At 36.3% G+C, this 7,683-nt stretch overlaps 1 protein-coding gene across 1 annotated transcript in view; it reads right to left on the bottom strand.

The window, feature by feature from the left end:
* The window catches only part of LOC106871674 (uncharacterized), a 63,620-nt gene extending 58,704 nt beyond the window's left edge, over positions 1–4,916 (bottom strand). The window contains exon 1 of the mRNA XM_052978065.1: positions 4,696–4,916. The gene's annotated coding sequence lies outside the window, so the exon portion shown is untranslated. The remainder of the gene's footprint in view (positions 1–4,695) is intronic.
* Between the last annotated feature and the right edge of the window lie 2,767 nt (positions 4,917–7,683).

Here is a 7,683-nt window from a genome sequence, read left to right as displayed (position 1 = left end):
TAATTGCTGTTGTTTATTTACAGCAAAGAAGTGAATAACAATTTGTTACGACTTAGTTTTTTAATTTTTTTATTTATTAACAGTCAAAAACCAGTCTCACAAGAAGTTTTAGCGATGACACAACAGATCATAGCCATAAGAAAGCAAGTTTCTTGGAGCAAGCTTTTCGAATGGGTTATCTATTTGTGTTTGGTTTTGAAATAGGAATCGATTTTTCAAATATTTTAAAATGAAAACACCAGCTATCGTCTAACTGTCGTCTGTGATTAAATTTTTCATTAGTTTCAAAAGTTTATTTTATCAATGTCTTACAACTTCTTAGTGCCTCAAACCTAACAATCTTTGACATAGATGGCACTAAAAAAAGAAAAAAAATCTGCCGAACAAGCAACATTGTCATAGTTACTTAACTATTCAACCTACAAGTTAAATTTACTTTAATAAGCACTATTCCATCTTCAAATCTTTCCATATATGGGATAGCCACGGGTATATACACCGACTGAATATTTTTATAAGCCAACAACATGCTATAGATCTGTTTAACTAGAGCTAAACTGTATTGTTTAATAAACACTTGCGGTTATGTAAGTCGCCTTGTTAGATAAAGTATAAGAACGTAATGAGGTTGCTTTGCTTTGGTCGGTGTGGCAATTGCATCGAACAATTTAGGTTGAGTCTACTTTTAATAGATCGATTATCCAAGAGTCGATTTCCGGACACTGAACATTTATATATAACTGTAATTTCCATCAGCAGGTGGTTGGCAAATCGATCGACTGGAGGAAACAGAAACGTTTTAAAGTCAACCGATAGGTCGATTCGCATCAGTAGAATAACTTACACGGAAATAACAACAACAACATTAAAAATATGCATTTACGTGTTAAAGTATTATGAGCAGTGGTAGGGCTCTATTGAGGGATAGATGTACAGGCATTGCTGGCATATAGGATGAACATAACAATGCCTTTCGCCATCACGAATCAACAGGCACAGACGATCAGAGAAACTAAGAACAAAAATATTTCTTGTAACCCGATTACATTAGACAAGCATATCTACAGTGATACAAAATACAAAAAAAAACAAAACAAAAAACCCCCCCAGAAAAAACACAAATTATAAAGACAATCAAAATATCAATACTACGATTAGATAAGTATACACATATCACAAATGTACACTGATATAATATAATGAATGGTTAAGTAAATCAATAACACACACACACACACGGAATGTTGAACAATTTTCAATAATTATACCACATCATTTAATGTAGTTGGGTAGTAGAAAGATTGAAATAAGTGGTAGGTTAGACGGTAAACAGTTTTCAGTTTGAATTCCGATAAATTCGACTTTTAACTTTCATCTGTCTCCTCGAGATCGATAAAATACACAGATTACGATGAGAGCAATGCCCTGTATATATGCCCGTGGGCATATGGCGTAGTGGTTAAGAGCGCGGGCTACTAACCCCAAGATTCCGAGTTCGATTACAGACAGTGACCTGAATAATAATAACAGCATCGAAAAATACCTTAGGAATGAGAAACCAGGTTCGAAATTTCCCCAAGACACCTGATGAAGACTGGAGAGTATATCAGCCGAAACGTTGTGTTAACAAAAAACAAGATGAGGACAAATATCTGTCAAATGTAAATAATGTACATAATTCCTCATCTCTTAAATATAGAACTGTAATATACAGAACATCTATTAATATCGGGTCAGTCAATTAGATCCACCCTTGTATTGTACCAATCTAAAATAACACTACTTGTCTACATCCATAAAGATATAAGTAGAACAATTGTGGTTTCATGCAATTATAAATTATACATGAGCAACTTATATTTATACTCGACACAGTTACAGGATACAAAATCCGAGAGAACTGGAGGTGGACAGTGTCAGTTAATGTTAACCCATAAAAGTTCTTAGATAAAACCAAAACCAACAGTAAGTTGATTTATTATGAGTGGAAAATTCAGCATTTCGGACACTCATGCCTCTTCAGAGAATATACAGGTGTTTTAATACGGCGGTCGTAATTTTGTGATTGTGATATTAAAGCGTTAAAATTTTTAACTTCATAGTGACAAATTAACCCAGTAATATTTTTTACCTCTGAGGTGTCAAGTGTCATTCGTAAATATTGTATTGGGTGTTTCCTACAGCTCCATTAGTCCAATTACTCCCCCCACTCTCTCTCTCTCTCTCTCACACACACACAGACATCCAAAGATAAAGGAGTCATAACAGTCAGTATAAGAATTACAATGAAAAAGACAAACAAGAGACTGACAAGACATGAGATACGATGAGAGCAATGCCCTGTATAAGAGCGACAGTACTTTATTCAAAATATCCTCACCCCTACCACGTTGGTCAGCTTTCGTATCAGGCATATATTTTAGAATAAATAGCCCGGCGGTGAAGCAAGAAGAAAATATCTTTTCTTGTCATATTTATAGTCTGTGGTGGGACAACGAAATATATTCTACACGAATCGAGTCCACAACCAGTTTCGATACTAAAATTAGAAACTATTTCTCTAATGTCACTATTTATTTATTTATTTATTTATTTAATACTTTTCTTTCGATTTAGTCGTGGAAGGAAGGGTAGCGACCATGACCATTTTGTTTTTCAGGGTCTCAGAGGCTGGTGGGAAGAAGGGAGGAAGTTTTCCTCAAACCGAATACTTGCAACAAAATGAATGAACACTGGCAAAGGCAGCAAGCCGAGGATCAGCTGGTGGTGGTGATGCTAAACCGGGTGAGAGATTAAAATTATGACCCAAGAACCCAAAGCATAAACAACCGGAATAAATATCACAAGGCACCTTGTCCTATGTTCTAACATTTCTGCTGATCCATCACCTTGATCTGGAGTTTTATTTTATCACCCCACCCCCACCTCCCAGTAAAATTGACCTCCACGAGATTTGAACTCAGAGCGCAGAAAGCCAGATAAATCTCACAAGACATCTCGTCTGATGCTCTAACAATTCTACTAATCCAGCACTCTTAATTGGTAGCCGAAAAGATAAAGTTGACTTCGGTGGGGTTTGAACTCGTAAGTGCAGAGAGCCGAAACAAATACCTCAAACTATTTTGTCCCAGGCTCTAACGATTTTGCGTGCCTTTGTCTCTTCTACCCAATGTCATAGATCTTGTCTATGTAGAGCATTTGTTATTGTCTGTCAACATTCTCGTAGACATTTCGTTGCCTCAGTCTTTTGTTTACTTTATTTTTTTTTTACTTTCTATCATTCAGTTAGAAGATATGACGAACAAACTTAAAAGATCTTGTATTTGTTTATTATTTTCTTTCATGTTGACACTCCATTTTGAAAAATTAAACAATAGTACAAGTGATCTAAAGAGAGCCATTCATATGGAATGCAAGAGAGCACTATTACTCTTATTTACAGTGCAATAACCTTTTATGAATGACCTCATAACGAAAGATTACTTACATCGGAATCATAACTCAAAGTAGTAAGTTTAAACGAGATTTAGTGGGAGAACAGATATTAAGCCAGACTTCGAAAAGTGTGTACTCGTGCGAGAGGTCATAATAAATAAAAAGAGAGTAATATGTCAGTAGAAGAAGGATAAAAAAAAAATAGAATAAAACAGAGGGGTAGTGGTACTTGTACGTTTTTATGATGAAGAGAAAAAAAAAATGTGTCAGTGTAATAACAATGTATTTCAGAGTGAATATGAGAAGTCTGTACACCAAGAGAAATAAACGAATATGATGTAACGTTCGTGGGACAGATGTACGTATATCAGTACGAAATAGATAGATAGCTAGATAGATAGATAGAAAGAAAGAAAGTGAAAGTGCAGTGTGAACTGAAAATGCGTGTGTGTGTGTGACAGGAACGTTAATGGGACAGACTACGATAAAGAGAACGGGGTTTGCTAACTGTTACGATTACATTCAAGGGCTTACTTGAATGGGAGCTAATGCACTGCTGCTGAGAGGTCTCATGTCCTTTTAGCTGACAAGCTGAAGCGAGAGGGCTACCTTACGCACCCTTATCCTTTGTGATACTATTTCACGCATTAAAAAACAAAACAGTCTTTTAGTTTTTGTATTATGATAACACATTAAAGTAAAGAGCTGTTGTCTTTGTGATGTAACAACATTACACTGCAATATCAACGAAATGTTGATATTGTAGTGTATCGATGACTACTGTTGATTATAAAGTTTAATTATTTTCACGTAGGAATCGAAACCGGTTCATGGTGAATTTCATCGAGAACTGAAATCTCAATAATGTTATTTTAGGAATCATTATTCATACAGAGATCTGTTAGAAAATATTTACAATATTTATGTATGAATAATATTAACAAGGCTGTCACGTTAAGGAAACACTTCATTGATAGAAACATTCAATATTAAACACTTCATTGATAGGAACATTCAACATTAAAAAGGTACTTTATTTTGTTTTCATATACATTTAACAAGTTGAAGTAGCTTCAGAGTGGGATTTTAATAAGAGTAAGCTTCAAAGAAAAAAAAAAAAAAAAAAAAAAAAAAGTTACATTTGATTAGAAGAATGAAGTTGATGATGAGTTTGTTAATTTATCCGTAAACAAACATCGATTTCCGAGTGAAATATTTTCTGTTATGGAAAGTAAGAAATGTAGAGATTTCTCAACTTACGGTTTATCCCATAACTTTTGTCTTCCAGCTTGGTTTTCCGAAGTTATTTTTTGAGCAGTGATCACTTCCGATACGGTATGAAAATATTTAGCTGACATAAATGACAGCTCTAACGTTTCATGTGTGTGTGTGCGCAAGTACTCGTAACTTGTACATAACTCGTCAAGTTCTTTACAAACATTTCACTTTCAGACACTTTCTTCAATGGCATGAAGCTCCGCTGTGATAGAAATAGTTCCTAGGTTATCGCGTTAAAGTAACACTTCTGAAGCACCGAAGCTAGTTGAAACGAGTGTTATGTGATATGAACAGTGAGTAGGATTTAATTTCGCTGAATTTTAATGAGTGACATTTTAAATTTAATGAACAAAAATAAAACCGTGTCCGAACACGTGAGTTGTAACATTGAAAACGTGAGAGTGCGTAGTGATATGCACTTGGTTACAAATAGTGATGCGATCGGACCATAATTGGTATTACAAAACAGGTCAAGGTAGGATTCCTTGGTGGAAGGTTACATGAATACATTAAGAAAAGAATGAACGACTAAAATGAGTAAGTGGGTAATATATAGATTGATAAAAAGAGAGAATTGAAACAGAGTGAGGGAGCGGGATCAGTGAAACATAAATATAGAGAGTAGAAGGAATATTAACCTAATACAATATTTTGTTTACATATCGTAAGAACTATGTGAGATGGGGGTCACTAAGTCAGGATCGACTGCAGTTACGACAAGAATAGCAGCCAAAATTTTGTTTTTAATTTCTAAACTGTGTTTTCTGTTTTTATTTTTAATGTTACGTATTAATGTATCTATGAAAAATTAAAAACGACTGTCTATTACTTAGAACTCAAAGCTTTCGATTCGAGAGGAGAAAACAAAAATATATCTATGATCATGCTTAAAAAGAGATTTAGTGATCTAAGTGAATAGCTTCGATTGATAATCGAAGCTAGATCAACAAACTCGTCACAAAATTCTTTATTAGTTTTACTTGGTATAGTGGGCGTTCGTGCTGAAGTAGATGTATTCGAGTATTTATTTCGTAAACAGATGGGCTAGAAGCCCAGAGCAGGATTAATGCATTCTTCAGGTTTAAGTGATGCAGTTTCGATCCTCGTGGGGGGAAAAATAATAAAAAAAAGAAATAAAATGCAATACTTTTTCTCTACTGTTTTAGAAGTAAACCCGAACTTTACAATCCTCGTTCTCCCTACATTTTTAGCATCTGATCTCAGCTGGATAATTTCCCTTTCGCTTTTCCTGTGTCGTTAAAATAATCACCAGTAAAATAGTATCGAACTTTCCCTTTTGATACTTGAGGAAAAGATCTTCATTAACTCACAGCCAAGTCTCTATACATTTAATGCCGCCCTTACCCTTGTAGCGTAGCTAGGGTGGATGAAGTGGTGGTACGAGGGGTACGGTCTGCTTCGAGCAACGCTTTTATGGGGCAGTACTTTTGGGGCTGCTATAACGGATTGTATAGGCCTGGGGGTCCGGGTGGGGAACAGATTCAAGGGCTGTTCCGAACGGCGGCATATTCTAGCTGCGTTACTGTCCTATCCATGGTGATATATTATAATTAATGCGCAAGCATAGCTAAATCTTGTAAAAAGGCGGGGTAGACGGTACGCCGTTCGGAGACCCGGAGAGCTATTATGAAGGGGATCCGTGACAATCTGCAAGGCTCCTTCCTAAAATAACCCCTCCCCTTACACAAAAACACAGCTTCTTAGAATTTTGAGTGAACTTCTCTTTACCCCGGGACCCGAACGTAGTCTTATCCCGCCACTTGCCGGTTTTCTACTAAGGACCCGGGTTAAAAATTCGCTTTATGAATACATAAAGAAAAGAACAAACCTTTAAGTGAATAAGTAGGAGATGTAGTGTTGCATTGGCTAAAGAGAGCTGGAATAGAGTGAAGGAGAAGGATAATTGAAATACATAAATGTAAGGTGGGGTGGGGGACATATCGGAAGAGCCATGGGGTTTTAGGTTCGATCCCAGAGTGCAATGCATATATTGGATGATTTCTGGTGTAGTCTCGGATTAATCAATATATGCGTGTGTGTGTATGAGCGTGTGAGTGTGTGTGTGTGTGTGTGTGTGTGTGTGTGTACATGTGCGCATGCGCATGCGTGTCCCTGAGCACACACGTTTATGTATGTGTTTGTCTGGTGACACGCGAGTCGTAACATCTGGTCGTATTAGAAGGCAACAAAGCCAGGTCTTTCGCATTGTGATCCCTCCCGATCAGCAAATCGAAATCTGTTTTGATTAGTTTTTTGGACGCCGGTCTAATTGAGTGGCTAAGAAAATTCGCTTCGCAACCGTGCTCATCGATTCTGAAAGGGTAAAAGGCAAAGTCGAAATTGGCGGCATTTGAACTCAGAACATAAAGACAGACGAAATGCCTCTAAGCATTTTGTCCGGAGTGCTAACGATCCTACCAGCTCGCCGCCGCCGCCGCCGCCGCCAACAACAACAACAACGACAACAACAACAACAACAACAACAACAACAACAACAACAACAACAACAACAACAACAACAACAATAATAATAATAATAATAATAATAATAATAATATTATTATTGTTATTGTTATTGTTATTATTATTATTTTTTTTTTATAACGTGCTTTCACTTCACTACCGAGCGCAGCTCTGTGCGCCTTGGGTATGTGCTGTGGTTTGCTGTGGTGCTTTTATGTTTACTGTATTGAAAGTGTTTTGCGTAGAATGTGTGCAGTACCCAGTAGTGCAATTTTCTGTATGTTACATATATTTGTAAGTCCTGGTATTTTTGTTATGTATTTGTCTGAGTATTTTTTAATTATACCTAAGGCACCTACTATGATAGGAATTGTTTCTGTTTTTAGACTCCACATTCGAGTTATCTCTATTTCCAGGTCTTTGTATATTGAAAGTTTTTCCATTTCTTTTCGAGAAACGTTGTCATCTGCTGGTATTGATACATCA

This window comes from Octopus bimaculoides, chromosome 2 (assembly GCF_001194135.2).
Source record: "Octopus bimaculoides isolate UCB-OBI-ISO-001 chromosome 2, ASM119413v2, whole genome shotgun sequence".
Taxonomy (NCBI): Eukaryota; Metazoa; Mollusca; class Cephalopoda; order Octopoda; family Octopodidae; genus Octopus; species Octopus bimaculoides.
This window is presented reverse-complemented; position numbering and strand designations above follow the sequence as displayed.